The 18,924-nt window shown below is 33.5% G+C and overlaps 1 protein-coding gene across 31 annotated transcripts in view; it reads right to left on the reverse strand.

Annotated features, from left to right (window-relative positions):
• BAZ2B (bromodomain adjacent to zinc finger domain 2B) overlaps window positions 1–18,924 on the reverse strand; it is a 242,266-nt gene that overhangs the window by 167,219 nt on the left and 56,123 nt on the right. The window lies entirely within an intron of this gene.

Here is an 18,924-nt window from a genome sequence, read left to right on the forward strand (position 1 = left end):
TTGACAAAGACTCCATCTGCCACTGAGCCATTTACAGCCGCCACGTCAGAATATCAATGATTTCCAACCATTCTACAAGCCTGCTTTCACCTTGACATCACCTCTGTAATACATCTAAAGCAGATGATACATATATCCCCAACTACACACATGAACCCCATGCGTTATTCACCTGATATGTATTTAAACTGCCATCTCACGTAAATTTTAAACTGCCCCCATGCGTTATTCACCTGATATGTATTTAAACTGCCCTTTCACAAAATTTTTATTCATGCTCAATTGTAAAAAAATTGTAAAGTATGTACATTTGCTTTAATCCTTGTTGTTTTACTTACATGCTTTAAATCAGATATATTTGTAAAACTTTAAAACCTGAAAAGACTGTACTAGGTAGTTTTCAATAATAGCTTAGTAACTAAGACAACAGAATTGTATCATACTCGATTTACTCAGATTTAATACAATCTGCCATAAAATTATTGCATATAAAACAATTTTATTTCCTTAAAAATTGAAAACATAAAAGCAATGAAGAAATGTTGACAAAAGTTCTGATTTTGTACTCACATCAGTATTCTTGACATTGTAAACAATTAAAACCCATTTACTTAGCAGTAAAAGAGACCTAGAGAATTTTTCAATTCTATTTTGTTATTTCCTACTATTTTGTTTGGTAAAGTCTTAGAAATAGATGCAAACTACTAAGAACTATTAAGACCTCTTCTTCAATCCCTTTTAAATAAAAGCATGTATTTAATATAATATTAAGTAAATATTAATATTTATAAATAGTATAAACATTTACACTATTTATAAAAATATTTTTATTACTTGATTATAATAAAATCAACATTTATAAAAATGGAAGTAACACCTTATTTAAAATATTACTTTTATCTGAAAGCAATTCTCTACAAAATAAAGAATGAACTAAGGCCTATTACCTGCAAAACGTTGAGGGGAATACAAAATAGTTTAAAACAAAATTCTTGGCCTCACATAGAGGAAATAAAAGCACTCATGAAAAAGATCTAAAAAGACAAGGCACCTTTTAGTGAGAGGAAGTGTGTTACACAAGAAGGCATTCTGGATTACATGTTAGGAGACTTAAGTCAAATTACATCTCTGCTCTGTCCGGTACAAGTACTTATGTTAGTCATTGAATTCTAGGAAAACCACTTACTCAACTGTAAAGTGAGGTGAGTAGAATAAGTGATACCTAAAGTCTCTTCCTGCTCTAGCATAGCACTCTATGATAACAGGGTATAATGAGTCTAGCTGTGAAAAGGTTACAGACACTAACTGACCCTGTATTTTCAAGTAGCGCTCCCTTTAGGTAGATGTAGCCAGTACTAAGAAGAAAATGAAATCTGAGTTGTTGTTTTTAAGGATGTGGAGCATTTGAATATATATGAGTATGCTGAAGTAGAAAAAGACTCTTCCCCAAAAAGGAACAGTATAAACAAGGGTGTGGAAAAAGAAATCATGATTTCAGATATGTTAATGTGGCAGTGTCATCCACAATGAGTAAGAAAGGGAGACAAGAAACTGAAGACAGAGAAACTAGTAAGTAAATTAATAAAGTGATGTAAACGGGACCTAAATAGAGTGGTGGTGGGAATGAGAGGAAACAAAGGACAGAAAAGAAGGCGAAGCTAGATCACAGGCCCTTTTAAGTTTTGATTCCCTAGAGCCAGACGGAGAGTAATCCAAAATGATACCAGGGTTCGTATACTTATGTTGAAAATGGTGATACTATCAACAGAAATTGGCCTGAAATGTGATCTCCTTTCTAAAATAACATGAAATAAAAAGTACAATACATTAAAAAGAAATAATATATTATTTCTTTCACCTAATTTTCAGAAACACATGGTGCTAGAGTCTCTGCCATAAACTTGTCTAGCACAGACAGTCACTCTAAGGTTTGATTTTCTAAAATGAAGAGTTCTAGACTTAATATGATTTTAGGATTCTGAAAAGTTTTATATAACCCAGCATCTTAATTTCTGAGCACACTTAAAGTTGTAGATGTAAGCAAACTTTTGAAACAGTCTCAATCCTGACCGATTTAAGTTTTAACATTATTTTTGTATATATGAAAAGTTGAGAAATACAAAGTACTTTACCCTAAAATAATAAGAACTATTACTTTCACCTAACAGGAACAGCCAAAAACACAGCTGCCACAAAACTAAAAGCAGAAGCAACAGTTTCAAAATTAATCCTGCAATTCTAATCCTGCATTAGTCACTAGCTAATTCATTAAATACATTTCACTAAGAAGTAGGGGAATGCCAAAAGTGGATCCAGTTTCCATGTTTAAGCATATCATTTCATTAGTGAGCTAAAATGAATGTATGTGAAACAACAGAAAATTGCCTTTTGGTGTAGACTAACCCACATGCCATGGACATTATTACTGAACATCATTGCAGAGGGGAGATGAATCCTGAAGTGCAATCTAAAAAATGTAATGTATATGAACTTTGGTTAAAGGTGAAAATATCTTTAGAATGTTTCCATTAAACAGAGAGGCCATAATCAAGTTAAAATTATATTTCATAGTTATTTTTGTACAATGATTACTCATCATTTCATGAAAAACCTCATTATTTATTCCAATATCATGATTCAAAATATATGGAGGATTTATAAAGCGTGTTTCTAGAGGGATGTGTCAAACAAATTTTTTCTAAACATTGACTTATAATTTAAAACATATTCTGAAATAATTTGTACTCCAAAAATAATTTTTTAAATTAACAATTGTCATTTCGTCAGGAATGTAGTTAAATTTAATAAACATACAAAAGTTAACTTCTAATAACTTGCCTTATTTCTTCCAGTAAGTATGCTTACAGTAAATAATTAAAACAGCAAATCAGAGCTTATTACTCTTAATTTCTCAGTACTTACATTAACATTATACTCAAAGACATAATTAAATTTTCAGGTGCTGCACATGTTACAGTGTGGTAAATTTTTATTCTGTGAAAAAATATCTCAATATCTCATGGATGTTGATCTCCAAGATGGCTCCTTTATTAAAATACACCTTTATTTTATTTGAAGATTGAGGTGACAAATAAACTTTCTCTATTTTGCCTAATAGATCCAATATTCAGTGTGCAAAAATGTTAACAGTACATTACTTCAAACAAGACGAAGAAAATGGACTTGAAATAATCAGAGTGTTGCCTATGAAAATAGAAGTACAAATTCAGATAATAATGAACCCAGCCAGCTCTCTTCAAAGATATGAAGATTCTCTTTTCATTATTACCACTTAACTAAAATAAAATCAACTCTTTTTCCATCTCTCCAAGTGAAATCCACATTAAGATAAAAGTCTGGAGTTATTGTAAATGTCCAGTAGATTCTTTGACCATTGCTGACAATATCTGCATGGCAAAGGTATAAATGAGTTATTGCTGCTATAGCGATTTGATAATTGGTTTGGTCCTCACTCAAGTAGTTCTCAGATATTAATCTCTCTTTAAATGGTACATTAGAAAAGAACAATTAATTGAAGGTTAACAGAATCACTCTATGAGTAGAACTAGTATTTACAGATTGATGAACACCTGAGCAAATAGCTACACAGACAAGTTAAAAACCTACTCAATCCAATTTATTGGAAACAAGTTTGAGGGCTTAATTTCCAAAACTGTGATCAGACATATGTGAATAAGAGAGGTCTGTCCATAGACAGCTTACAATTGATTACTGTAACTTGAAACTTCTCAAGAAGTTTCATAAACTGTTACAAAGTATTTTTATTTTTAAATGAGGTAACAGCATTTTTAAATATCTATTTTTAATAATAAGTAAAATAACATTTCCCAATAAGCAAAAAAAACCTTAAATGAATATCATGTGTGTTAGTGAGTGACTGAGAGGGCTCATGATACTCAATCCCTATATCACACAACTTAATGCTTATAGTTGCCATGAGGATTTTGTTGCTTTTTCACATTTTTAAAATTTGTTAAAGAATAGAAGCATGAGGTGAATTGATACGGAAATGAAGCAAATGAAGACATAAAATGATAATTCAGCAAATTCATCCCAAGAAGATCTTCACCAGATCTTCACCAGATACACCAGAAAATGTGGTATATACAGAGGGTGCCAAAAAAAATGTATACACATTTCAAGAAAGAAAAAAACTATTAAAATTGTAATACAATAAATGACATTAGCATTCATTTTATTAACGCCATCTTTTGAGAGAACGTCATACTACATACACATTGCTACCATAACTTAATTCAACTTTGAAAAGTAATACATAGATAATCTCTTAAAATGTGTACATTTTTTGGCACCCACAGTACATATAATGGATTATTATTCCGCCTTAAAAAGGAAGGAAATTCTGACACATGCTACAACATGGATAACTTTTGAGGCATTATCCTAAATGAAATAAACCAACACAAAAAGAAAAATATTGTATAATCCCACTTTATGCGGTATTTAGAGTAGTAAAATTCATAGAAACAGTAACTATGATTGTCGGAGAGCTGTCAGAGGCCAGAGGGATCGGGAAACGGAGAGATATTTAGTGAGGGGGTAATGGAGAGTTACTTAGTGATATAGTTTCAATTCTGCAAAATGAAATAGTTCTGGAGACTGGTTGCCTAATACTGTGAATATACTTAACACTACTGAATTGTACAACTAGAAATGATTAAGATGGTAAATTAAACTGCATGTTATGTATTTTTACCATAATTTTTTAAAACGAGTTCTTTACATGCTTATGCAGAGATGTCTGTCTTAAAAGTTGATCAAGTATGTCTTGTGTAATTATAAATAAAATTGTGTCCCTTGCAAAATAGAAAAAAATTTTCTTTATATATTAAAAAATTATCAGATTAAATTAAAATAAGGACATTATATTTATTAATCTACTGATCAAATATACAAATTTTGTATTGAAAATCAACTTACTATATGTATGCAAAAACTGATTAGAGATTATATTTCCTAAAGAGATTCATAAAATTATACATTACTAGCAAAAAGGTTTAAGAGCTTTAAAAAAATCTTTAAAATGGCATAAACAAATGAAATACAAACAGCAAATATTTGAAATAATAAAAGTATAGTTACCCTAGAGAGTAACAGAATGAAATAACTACTTTATTACTCAATTTGAGAAGAAAATGCTTACTAGAGATGGCAAATAAATTTTAACAATAAATAGATGGTTCAATATAAGAAAATTGATCAGTGTAACACACCATATTACTGTAACAAAAGGGGGGAAAATCACATGGTATCTCAGTTGACATAACCCATCATTCATTCATGATATTTAAAAAAAAAAAAAAAAGGACTCAGAAAACTAGGAATACAGAATAACTTCCTCAACATGAAAAGGGCATTCTGAAAAACCCACAGTTAACATCATACTAAATGATGGAAGATCAAAAGCTTCCCCCTTGGATCAGGAAGAAGACAAGAATCAGGAAGAAGCCTGCTTTTACCCCTGGACATTCTGGCCAGAACATCCAAATTGGAAAGAAAAAAGTAAAACTATCTCCATTTGTAGATGACATGATCCTGAAGATAAAAATCTCAAAGAATGGGAAAACACAAAAAACAAACAAAGAAACAAAAAAACCACACACACAAAGTCAGCTGTTTTTATACACCAGCAATGAACAATCCAAAAGAGAAATTAAGAAAACAATTCCATTCACAAAGCATCCAAAAGAATAAAATACCTAGGAAGAAACTTAACCAAGTGGGTGAAAGACCTGTATACTAAAAACTACAAAACACTACTTAAATTAAAAAAAAAAAAAAATTAAATAACCTAAATAAATGCAAAGACATCCAGTGCTCATGGATAACAATACTACAGATTCAATGAAATCACTATCAGAATTCCAACAGCTTTTCTTTTTCTTATAGAAATAGAAAAACTAACCCTCAAATTTAAATGGAATTGCACGTGGCCCTGAAAAGCCAAAATAATACTGAAAAAGAAGAGCAAAGTTGGAGAACTCACACTTCCCATTTTCAAAACATAGCAATCAAAACAGTGTGACACTAGTGTAGGGAAAACATATACTCGTACACCCATGGCATAGAATTGAGTGTACAGAAGCTAAACCCATACATCTATGGCCAACTGATTTTAACATGAGTGCCAAAACCATTCCAGTAGGAGAAAAAAAGAGTCTCTTGAACAAATGATGCTGGAAAAACCGGATTATCTGTATGTAAAAGAGTGAGGTTGTACCCCTATCTAACACCATATATGAAAATTAATTCAAAATGGATCAATGACTTAAACATAAAATCATAAAACACTCAGAAGAAACATAGCAGTAAGTCTTCATGAACTTGGATCTGGCAATGGATTCTTAGATCTGACGCCAAAAGCACAAGCAAAAAGGAAAAAAAATAAATTAGATTTCAAAGAATTTAAAATTTGGGAAGCATAAAGAACATTATAAGAAAGAAGATATTTCACATATATCACATATAAAAATAAATTACATATGATAAATCACATATCTGGTAAAGCTCTAGTATACAGAATATATAAAAAAAAAAACTCTTACAACTCAACAATACAGATACAACAAACTGTTTAAAAAGGATTTGAAAAGAAAATTTCTCTTAAGAAGATATACAAATGGCCAATAACTATCCTCAATGAGGTACCACTGCTCACCACTAGCATAGCTTTAATATTAAAAATAATAACAATAATGAATATTGGCAAAGATATGGAGAAACTGGAAACCTCATACAATGCTGATGGGAATGCAAAACAGTTCATTCACCTACTGTGGAAACCGGTTTGGTGGAGTCTCTAACAGTTAAACACAAAATTAACACCTAATCCAGCAACTCCAACCCCAAACATCTCAAAACAAGTACTCAAACAAATATATGCACATGCATGTTCAAAGCAGCATAATCCACAATGGCCAAAAAGTGGAAACAACTCAAGTGTCCATCAATAGATGGATAAAAAAACTGTGGTATATACACACAATGGAAAATTCAGACATAAATAAGAATGAAGTACTGATACCCACTACAAGGTAAATGAACCTCCAAAATAAGTGAATGAATCCAGACACAAAAGGTCATGTATGTATTATTCCATCTATATAACCTCTTCAAAATAGTTAAATGCATAGAAACATATTGCTGGTTTGAGGTGGGAGTTCGGATAAAATGGACAGCAACTGCCTAATGGGTGTGAGGATTCCTTTTGAAGTGGTGAAAATGTTTTAGAACTAGAGACAGAAGTTCCACAATATTGCTCTAAATTGTTCCCTTTTAAATGGTTAATTTTTTGCCTTATGAATTTTACCTCAAGAAAAAGAAAAGTTTATAAAAAAAGAAACAAATAGGACTTGATCAAGTTCATTTCAAATGTGAAAAAGGGAAAAGCATTATGGGATAAGAACATTAAAAAAATGCAAAAGGTTTTTTTTGTGAGAAATATTTGTCTTCAATTACTTATTAAAGGTCTCCTCTCTCAAATTTTTCCTCTCTCTGTCCCCCCTTTTCTCTCTCCATATATATCTTAGTAATTCAGATGTTGTACCTTCTCGGTTGGTCCTGTCATTGCTCTATTTTCTTTTTCCTTTTATCTAATTTCTGTGATATGTCTTTAATGTTATCTTCTAATCCTTCTAAGTAAGTTTTTCATTTGATATTTTAACTTACAAGAGCTTTCTGTCTTTTTTTTTTTTTGCCTTTTCTTTTCTTATAGCAAACTCTTCCTGTGACATAATATCTTCTCTTACTTCTCTTAAGATATCAATTATAATAATTGTTTAAGTTTTCTTCCTCCTCTAGAGTCTCTGTTTCCTCTAATTTGCTTTTTTTCGACTTATTTATTTCAGTCTCTGCCATTTCTAACACAAGATTTCCTCAAATGTTCGATGAACCATGCCCATCCACTCATATTGTAGAATGGAACTTTACAAACCTAATGAAAATTTCTGTGAATTTGTGTGGAGCTTGTCAACTATGGACTTCACTTTTGGGTGATCTGGCTAAGGCATTTCATGGGGGAAACCACGCTGACATTTTCATCTTTAGGTGATCTCTCTAGAAGCCAAGTGAATAAAGATTACTGGGGACCACAGTATTCAGTATATATTTAATATACACTGGAAGTTTTCAATATATACTGGAGTATTCAATCTTCATTTTCCTATGAAGGCCCTGTCTGCAAAGGTATTATATTTCATTTACCTTAATCCAGAGACCCCCTGCGGTTTTATCCACTCCAGAGGCTAAACCTCCAGGCTGGTACTGGGTGTTAAGTAAAGGAGACCTGAGGAATACAACATAAACATTTTATAGTTTCATTCTGTCTATGTATTTAGGGCTTCAAGTGCACCTATAACTCTCCCCCTCTGCCGCTGCTGCCCCTTCCGGAGATACTTGGAACTGATCATTTCTGAGTCCTTGAGGGTTTCAAAGTTTCTCTCAAAGTTTCAGTGTTTCTTTACAACCTCCCTCATTGTCCACTGATAATTCAGTTCTGTTAATCTGCTAAATCGGTTACTACTCATCGTCTGCTCTCCAGCTTCCAGAATTTTGTTGCTATTTATTCCTCTCCTATTTCTTTGCTTATGCCTTTTTCTTGATGTGTTTCCTATCAAATTATGGTGCTTCAACAGTTAGCTAAAGTGTGTATGTTCAAGCCACCATCTTCTCCAGAAACCCGATAAAGGTTTCTCTTCCATGTCCTCTTCCTTAGTCTCACGCAGTTTTTTCTACATTAAAAATCTTCCTATAGAGGATGATGCTGGATCCAGGGGTAAATTCTCTGGTGCAATTAACTTTAAGGTCAGTTTTTATTAAATAAAGCCTTGCTATCTTTATCCTTACTTGAAATTCTGCTGCTACTGCTACTTTTCTTTTATCTTTTCTTTTTATAGTCACTCTATTAAATACCACACTGCCTTTTTTGATTCAATAGTTAAATTAATGGTAAGGAGGAAATAACCCCTTCTCCTATAGTTCCTTCAATTCTCTCAGCATAATTATGTCCTAAATAGCATTGTGCTGGTTTCATTTATCCTCGTGTCATATCCTGGCATGAGTATACTCTGCGTTTGCCTGTAAGTTTGTACTTTCTCTTTAGGCATCTGCCTATGTTTCATACAATTTAATTTTTCTAAGAATCTTTGCCCTGATATTTGACCAACAAACTTACAAAGCACGTGGTTTTCTCTACGGTTATGTTCCATTCCAGTTGTGCTGACATGAATCTCATATCACTCTGGCATGTGTAATTTGTGACAGCACATGTTTAATATTACTGTAGGAAGTTTTATATATCTAACTAGAATTTTGAGTGGTGGAAAAATCGAAGCTCCCAAAAGAGGACCATCAGAAGATCCTATCACCAGCTTAGAAATAAATTAATTCCCTTTTTATAATCACATCTCCCCCTCAAAAAACCTCCAAAATTTGTTATGAAGCCTTCCTTCCAAACTCTTAAACTTTTATCTTCTTCCCACCTTATATACACTTTAAAAAATGAAGAATAAAAGGTGAGAGAAAACAAAAGGAAAACGGGCAGCAATAACAAAAAGAGAAATAATGCTTTTTCACCCTCTCCTTAGAAGAGAAATTCAATTTTCTCATGTATACTAAGTCAGATACCACTTGTATATTTTACTGTACATCTGAAATCATAAACTATTTCTAAAGACTTTTTGCAGTATAGGCATCCCTGTTGAAATAGTGTTATCTGGCTCCTACTGTGCTTCGAAAAGCAAGATAGAAAATCTCCATAGAACAAGGATTGTTGATAAGGCCTTTTCCAACCCCAGAGAACACACCATCCTTTCTAAATTGCAGAAAAAAACATTGTACATATGCTTTTACTGTGGCACTTACAACATCTATAATGACTGCTTGTGTGGCTATTTCTCCACCAGACTATAAGGTCATAAAGAAGAGAAGAGGAACAGTAACGTTTTCCATCTTTATACATTTACTAAGTAATTCAAAAAGCATTACGTAATGTTTCTTGAATCAAAGGATAATGCATGTCCATTCTATTAAGATGATGGATACTTCCTAACTATGATAACAAGGGTATATAATTTTAGAACAAGACAGTAGAATGCCTCTAAAAATATAAATTCATATAAAGCATATAGAATTTATGAAAATTGTTTTAATGCCACCAATGGCTTCCTCTTTAAAAGCCTCCAAAAGGACAGAAGTTGAATGTGGAACATTTTCAAATAAACATGGGATGGAGGGAAATAAAATCAACCAACAACCAAAAACCTTCCAGTGACTTATCTTCACATTAAAAACAAGTTCTAACTACTTTCCTACTTTCAATGACATCTGCCTAGCTCTATTCCCCTAGCTCACAATGTTCTAGCCTCACTGTCACTTGATTCCTATGTCCTCAGACAGACACCTGGCTGGCTCTTTCTGGTGATTCATTTCTCAACACAAGCAGTTCCTCCTCACAGAGGCCTTCTCCAACTTTATATGTATATTGTTATCAATTCTACCCTGTCCCCACCCATATGCACTATCAGACTTCTCCCCTCCTTTGGAACTCTTATCAAGACTTGAAAATATTTATTTCTTTACTACTGTTCTCCTACTAGAAAGCAAACTTAATGAAGAAACTTTGTCTTATTGACCATAGTATCGCCAATAGCTAGACAGAAGTATATGTCAGTGTTCCATATATATATATATATGCTGAATGGATGGATGAATAAATGAGTGACTGACTGAATGTGAAGCACATAATATATTCACTGATTGAATGAATGCTCATAATTCCTATCTGGGGAATATTCTGTTAGACAGAATATTTGAGAACAAGCAACTTCCCATTTACCAGTATATATCATGTCTCTTCCCTTACTGAGTATCAATATTACAACAGAGGTATACAAAAATAAAGATAATTAAATAAAAAAGAGACTAGCAGTACATAAATTGTTTGAAGAATGTATTTCAGAAAAATCACCTCAGAGCACACACACTGGCTGATTCTGGAATACTTTTCTTCCATAATCCTGCTTCTGTCATTCAATCAGCTAGCAAATATTTATTGAGCAAGTACTCTATTTCTAAATATATGCACTTCAACATAAATTAGTTTTTTATTCTTTGAGTAGAAACATCTTTGAATTCAGTTAGAGACAAATGAATTTGAATTCCAGTTACTAATTTATGTTAACTTGGAGAAGTTATTTGATATCAATAATTGTCAGATGAAATGATACATGACAACAATCTGGCACATTAATTAGCCTTCACTGTTAATTCTCCTATAGAGGACAGGAATTGAGAGGGGGAAGAAATCATAAAAACATAACAAATATGTTTGTTCTAATGGTCACTGCTGAACACTGTGGTTTCACATTTTTACTGAGAAGCAACAGGTCACAAGCAGAGCTAACAAAATGAATATAACCATGACTGGGTTTGGACAGGGTAAGATCACATCCCTCAAACATAGTAGGCATTTAATTACCATCTGCTGAAATAATAATGAACAAACTCAGGTCATGAAAATTTAACCTTATAATTTCTTAAACATTGCTTAATTTATAAGAAATGGGGTAGTTAAGATGTTAGATCAAGACATTCCTGGATTATGATCCTCATTCTACCATTTAATCATTGCATGACCTTAAGCGAGTTCCTTAACCTCTGTAAGCTTCAATTAAAATTGGGTCATTGACAATTTAAACTTCGTAGTTCAAACACTTCTCATTGCTTTTAAGGTAAAAGGGAAAAAAATCCTTATCTTACTCTATTATATCTTGCATCTTCCAATTGTTAATCTCAAACTATAATCACTGCTCTCTGTCCTCTACCTACATTGGCTTCTATTATTGCCTTCCAAATACTATGTTCCTTACCTATTTACCTATGTAGTTATCTTTATTGGAGTTCTTTATTTCTTCACATGGTTTTTAATTACTGTCTAGTGTCCTTAAATTTCAACCTAAAGAACCCCCTTTAGCATTTCTTTTAGGCCAGATCAAATTCCCTGTCTTAAATATGCTCGAAGAGCTAAAAGAAACCATGGACAAGAAGAAAAGGAAAGCAGGAAAACAATGTAAAATGAAAATGTCAATAAAAATATGTAAATTATAAAAGGAAACCAAATAGAAAATTTGGAGATAAAAGTACAATAACTGAAATGAAAAAGTCACTGGAGGGTTCAACATCATATTTGAGCAGCTCAAAGAAAGAACCAGCCAACTTGAAGACAGGTCAATTGAGATTATCCAGTCTGAAGATCAGAAAGAAAAAATAAATAAAAGTGAACAGAGCCTGTGGAATCTGTGAGATACCATCAAAAGTGCCAACATACACCTTATGGGTGTCTTAGAAGAAGAAATAAAGGGACAGAAACAATATTTGAAGAAATAATGGCTGAACACATACCAAATAAGGGGAAAACCATGAATTTACACATCCAACAAGCTCAGTGTACTCCAAGCAGGATAAGCTCAAAGAGAATCACACTGAGACACATTATTGTCAAACTGTTAAAAGACACAGATAAAATCTTGAAAGCAGCAAGAGAAGTAACTTTGTCATTTACAAAAATCCCAATAAAATGAACAGCCAATTTCTCATTAGAAAGAATGGAGGTCAGAAGGCAGTGAGAGTGTATTTTTTAAGTGCTAAAAGAAAAACAACTGTCAACCAAGGATTCTATATCTGACAAAACTATACTTTCAAAATGAAGGAGAAATTGAGACATTCCCAGAAAAATGAAATAAATGAGGTAAATAGTAATTAGCACCTAGCATTGTGGCATAAAGAGAAGCAGTGCAGCATAATAAAGAAACAGGCCCATGTCAAAAGGCCTGGGTTTGAACCCTGAACTTCACTGATTAATAACCATATGACCCTAGGCAAATAGCTTAACCTCCTTATAGCTCAATTTTCCCAACTGTAAAATGAGGATAACAACAATAACTCCCTCGTGAAGTTAGGAGGAGGATGAAATAAGTTAAAACAGTAAACTCACAAAACGGTGTCTGGCACATAATTAAGCATTTGAAAGTTGACTATCATTTTTATAGAGGTTCTAAAAATAGTTTTTATTTCCTTGAACTTCTGATATTTCTATGAAACAAACACTGAATATTGAGAAAATATGACACAATAGTGAATTTTTTTATAGGGGAGTTACGGATAAATAAAATCACAAAATTATATTTTATGAGTAATAATGGTATTAGACTAAATGTTTTGTCACTACCTTTAGCAAATCCTCTGTTATCAGAGGTGCCAAGTAAACAAACTAATTGGTGAATGTACTTTTTGTCCTCAAACTCAGCCTCTGAGAAAGATGCTTATGATTCTATGGTATAGATTTATGCTTTTTTTTTTTTTTTTAACAGGACTTTATTGGGCAACAGTGTGTACTTCCAGGACTTTTTCTTTTCCAAGTCAAGTTGTTGTCCTTTCAGTCTTAGTTGTGGAGAACGCAGCTCAGCTCCAAGTTGAGTTGCCGTTTTTCTAGTTGCAGGGGGCGCAGCCCACCATCCCTTGCGGGAGTCGAACTGGCAACCTTGTGGTTGAGAGGATGTGCTCCAACCAACTGACCCATTCAGGAGCTCCGCGGCAGCTCAGCTCAAGGTGCGGAGTTCAATCTTAGTTGCAGGTGGAGCTGCCCACCATCCCTTGTGGGACTCGACAAATTGAAGTGGCAACCTTGTGGTTGAGAGCCCACTGGTCCATGTGGGAATCAAACCAGCAGCCTTCAGAGTTAGGAGCATGGAGCTCTAACCGCCTGAGCCACCGGGCCGGCCCTAGATTTACGCTTTTTACATACACAGCCCAGCACTACTATTATACCTAAGATAATTTCGAACAAAAATTCCTTAAAATCATATATTCAGTTAGTGTACACATTTCTTTGTCTTGTAATACTTTCATTTGTTTAAATCGATCAAATATAATCCATGCATTACAACTGGCTGACGTGTCTCTCCAGTCTCTTTTAGCCTATAATTGCAACCAGCACATCTCCATGCCAGTCTTTTTTTCCATTAATATTTTTAGTTGAAGAAAATAAGTCTTTTGTCTTTTAGTGTTTCCCAGTCTGGACTTCCTAATTTTTATCCTCCTGGTGTCATTTAATACGTCCCTCTGTCCTTACTATATTTCTTATAAATTAGGCTGGGTCATAGCCAAGTTTTTTTTTCTTCTTTTTTTTAAATATGGATGGACAGCTTCATGGTGCTGGTGTGTACTTTGTTACTAAATACATGTCTTTCTTAAATAAAACAGGAATGATAAATAAAGCTGTTAGGAAGATTAAATTAGTTACTATGCATCAAATGCTGAGATTAGTTCCTGACACACAACAAGCACTCCATAAACATTACCTCTTGTTATCACACTATACGTAGAGAATTAATAGAATTTGCTATCAGAATAGATGAGAGTTTTTGAAGAAGTAGTTCAAAATAACTAATATTTCTGACTTGAGTGGTTGAGAAGATGATGATATCACTGAGCAATACAGGGAATATGTAAAGAGGGCCAGGTTTCTGGGAAATTGGGAGAGAATGAGCTCACATTAAGACATGTTGAGGGCCAGCCCGGTGGCTCAGGCGGTTGGAGCTCCATGCTCCTAACTCCAAAGGCTGCCGGTTCGATTCCCACATGGGCCAGTAGGCTCTCAACCACAAAGTGGCCGGTTCAATTCCTGAGTCCCGCAAGGGATGGTGGGCTCCGCCCCCTGCAACTAACATTGAACATGGCTCAGATGGTTGGTGCACAGGCTCTCAACCACAAGGTTGCCAATTCGATTCCTCGAGTCCCACAAGGGATGGTGGGCTGTGCCCCCTGCAACTAGCAACAGCAACTGGACCTGGAGCTGAGCTGGGCCCTCCACAACTAAGACTGAAAAGACAACAACTTGACTTGGAAAAAAGTCCTGGAAGTACACATTGTTCCCCAATAAAGTCCTATTCCTCTTCCCCAATAAAATCTTTAAAAAAAAGAAAAAAAGACATGTTGAATTTAGTGCCTGTGGAATAACCAGATACCAATGTCACATACAGAGCTGAAAATACAGGTTCTAAAATTAAAAAAAAAAAAGGTCTGTGGGCAGGAAATAAAAATCAAATAAATTTTGAGAGGAAAAGGAGCTCAATGAAGGTCACAGTTGTCATAAAAGGCTACAAGACCACTTGAAGAATGAATTGGCATTGAATGAAGAGAGGTAACAGAACTTCAAGAAAAGGAAATGATGTATGTAAAAGATATTCCGATCAAAGCATCGCTGTATGTTGCGGTTATAGGCGTGTTATGACTAGAAAATAATCTATGTGTAGGAAAGTAGAGAGAAATGAAGTTATGTAGGTAGGACATGGCTAACTTTGAATTGCTTTGATATATAGGAATAGGTAATTCAATTTAAGTAGAAAATAGGAAGACACTGAAGCAGTTGGTAAGACAGCTGAACTCTATGCTATGGCAACATCATACAAAAATCTATCATAAAAGAACTGGAAAGTTAGAAAATACACTTGCTGTATTATTCTAGATTTAAATTTATGCCAGTTTTATTTCCATCTAAGCTAAAGGGAACACTGCCGAGGCAATATCCCAAAGGTGGGAAAACGGTTTCTTTAGTACCTCTATATCCCTTTCTCATTCCCTTCTCTTGTTTCTCCTCCATCTGGAAAACCAATGATCTCAAGCTGCCATAACTATATAAAACTACATATTTTTTGCAATGATGCAATGTCTTGTTCCCTGAAGCATTCTGGTTAAATCTCTACGTTCAGTTCTAGCCTGCCACAAAATCTTTCATTCTCCTATCGCCACCCTATATATTCTTTAATTATCAAATTAAAGTAATTCACACTGGTACAACACTGTAAGTGTTCCAAATCCCAGGGAATATTTAACTTAAAAAGAGGAATTTGTAAACCTGTGTGAATTTCAACTTATTAAAATGTTTAGGCCCCCTATGTTTGCTATATATTTATCCACTCTCGTTCAATCTGACAGATGACTGAGAGGCACCCCAGCATAGGCCAGTTTATTGCATAAATACCTTGTACCTGGGTACAAGGCATGGTAACGGACTCTAAGGGGACTTCAAGAATGAGGAAAACAATCTATGCTTTTACTAGACTGTAGGGACTGTACAGTCTAATAGATGAAATAACGGAACATACAGCTCATCTAAGACAGGTAAGGGCCCTAAACATAAGTTACATGTAGACCCTTATGAAGGAGAAGAAAACGTCTTGTGAACACATGCATTGATTTAAATTAATAAAATCATTACACTACTGAAATACATAGAAAAGTAAAACTATGAATAAGAATAAACTCTTCTGGCTTCCATCTTATTCAAACACAGTACCAAAACAAATTTACAAAGTACGCACATGAAAGCTACAAAACTACAGATTTCAAATTATCATATGATGGTTTTGTTAAAAAGAAATCACTGTACTCAACATGAATTCTGACTGCTACTTCCCCATTATTTTCCAGTTATATTTGAGTTTGCCATGTCTGTCTTATAGGTCTAGTGTTCCCTAAATGATTCCATATTCCCACCATTTCTTTGTACTCAAACTACTACAAAGCTTTAATTTAGCTTACTCTGATGTCATCTGGCCCTAACTTGGTACAAATGAAGCATTTTACGTATATTTTGTACGTATCAAATCTAGTTTTCCTCTTTTCTCATTAGATTGACATAATTAAACATAATCACAGCCGTGAAAGTACATGGCAGTAATTGGTTATAAGGTAAGCATCCCAGATAATCCCAGAATATGCTTATACTAAATTATTTTATATTAACATGGAAATTTGTAAATTCTTGTAGCAAACTCTCTCTCCCCACGGAAAATGTATCTGCATACTCAGGTCCAAGGACTCTAGTGTTGAATAATGCTATGATGGAAATAAATACTAGAAAGACAGAAATAATGGGGAAATTAAGTCCAACTGCAAGGGGATTCAGAGGTTTTATGGAGCAGGTAAAATCTGAGGAGAGCTGTGACTTTTGTGTTTCGTGCCAAGTGTGTAAGTTTTCTAAAATTTCCTTTCCATAAGACTGACGGTGAAAATATGAAACAACTAGGGTAAAAAAAAAAAAAAAGACACAGGAATATTCAGGGGTAAGAGACATAAAGAGAAAATAATCATAAATTTTATGAACAAAAGTTGAGTTTTTTCTGAGAGGAAAGAAAACCAAAGAATAAATCTATAAGCATTAGACGTGCTATTCACAAAATAAATGGCATGTGGAAAAGTTTACATGCACTAGCTTATATTATGATGGAAATGTACTTATTGATATATGTCTTAACACATTCACATTAAGGAGAGCACCAAGAATATTTGTATTAGTTAGATTTTTTTTAAACATCTATGACATGTTAACCTAAGTACCTTTTGATGCTATACAACAATTTTTCCATTTATATCAAAATCTTTTCTCCAGTTTTCATTTGTGCATTTATTTTAAAACAAATGCATCAAATATCATAATCCCGTAACTCAGTCTGTAACTCCCTTCTTGTCATCTGCAAAACACTTTCTGTAGACTATGTTTGTACTTTATTCCTTGACTAAAATGTCTGTAAATGTACAACTCAGAACAGAAGTATGCATTGGTATTCTAGAAAATATGAGAGGAAGAGAATGATGTATTAACAAGATTAAATTTCAAGTCACTTTAATTCAGAAAATATTTACTTAGTCTAGGTTCTAGATCCCTTGCTCACTACAATAAAATTAAAAAGCCCAAGCAAAGTAGTAAACTAGTTTTTCTTTTATGTTCTCTGATGCTTCTAATATGACTTTTAAGCTCTGTTAAGTTACTGTCTTTTTTCTTTTTCAGGAAGATTTATTAAACAGTCACTCATTTAGAATTTGCACATAAAAACTAATCTTTAAGCCAAATGAGTGTGTAACATTGCATATTTTTATTTGTTTAAAGAAATTCAGTTGGGTTTCTTCATCGTGGTGTCATTTATATCTGTAGTTTCTCATACAGAGAAAGCCATGTCTGCTTTCAGCTTCATTAATGCTAAAATAGCACAATTTGGGGGGAGATGCAATAGGGGTGAATTGTGGTTTCTTCTATCCAAATATACACTTAGGAATAAATAATCTGCAGGAAGTAATTTAAATGGCTGCCACATATTAATTGTAAACATACTGTTTACAATTCAAACTCTAGTAAACAAACTGTTTAAGACATGCTTTATAACTTTACTGTATTAGACTTTTAAAATTTTAATATTTTAGATGTACTAGTTGGCACAAAATATGGAAATTCCTATGTAGAGTTTAACCTCGCTTTATTATGTTCTGCTTTATGGCACCTCACAAATATTGCGTATTTACAAATTGAAGGTTTGGGGCAACCCTGTGGCGAGCAAGTCTATCGGCACCATTTTTCCAAGAGCATTTGCTCACTTCATGTTTCTGTGCCACAATTTGGTTATGCTTGTAATATTTCAAACTTTTTATTTATTTGTCATGGTGGTCTGTGATCAGTGATTTTTGACGTTACTAGGGCAAGATTCTCCACCAGCAAAAAGACTACGACTTGCTGAAGCCTCAGATAATGGCTAATATTTTTTAGCAATAAAATATTTAATTAAAGTATGTACATTTTTTCAGACATAATGCTATTGAACATTTAACAGACTATAGTATAATATAAACATAACTGTTACTTGCATTTGGAAACCAAAAATTTCATGTGATTCACTTTACTGCGATATTCACTTCATTGAGGTGGTTCGGAACCAAACCTGCAATATCTCGGAGGTATTCCTATACTTCTAGCTTGCTCACTGTTATTAGAGTTTACCAAAGACATTTAAAATTTAACTATAACTCTACTTTTGGTATTAGAAAAGAAAA

Source organism: Rhinolophus hipposideros, assembly GCF_964194185.1.
Source record: "Rhinolophus hipposideros genome assembly, chromosome: 6".
Lineage (NCBI taxonomy): Eukaryota > Metazoa > Chordata > Mammalia > Chiroptera > Rhinolophidae > Rhinolophus > Rhinolophus hipposideros.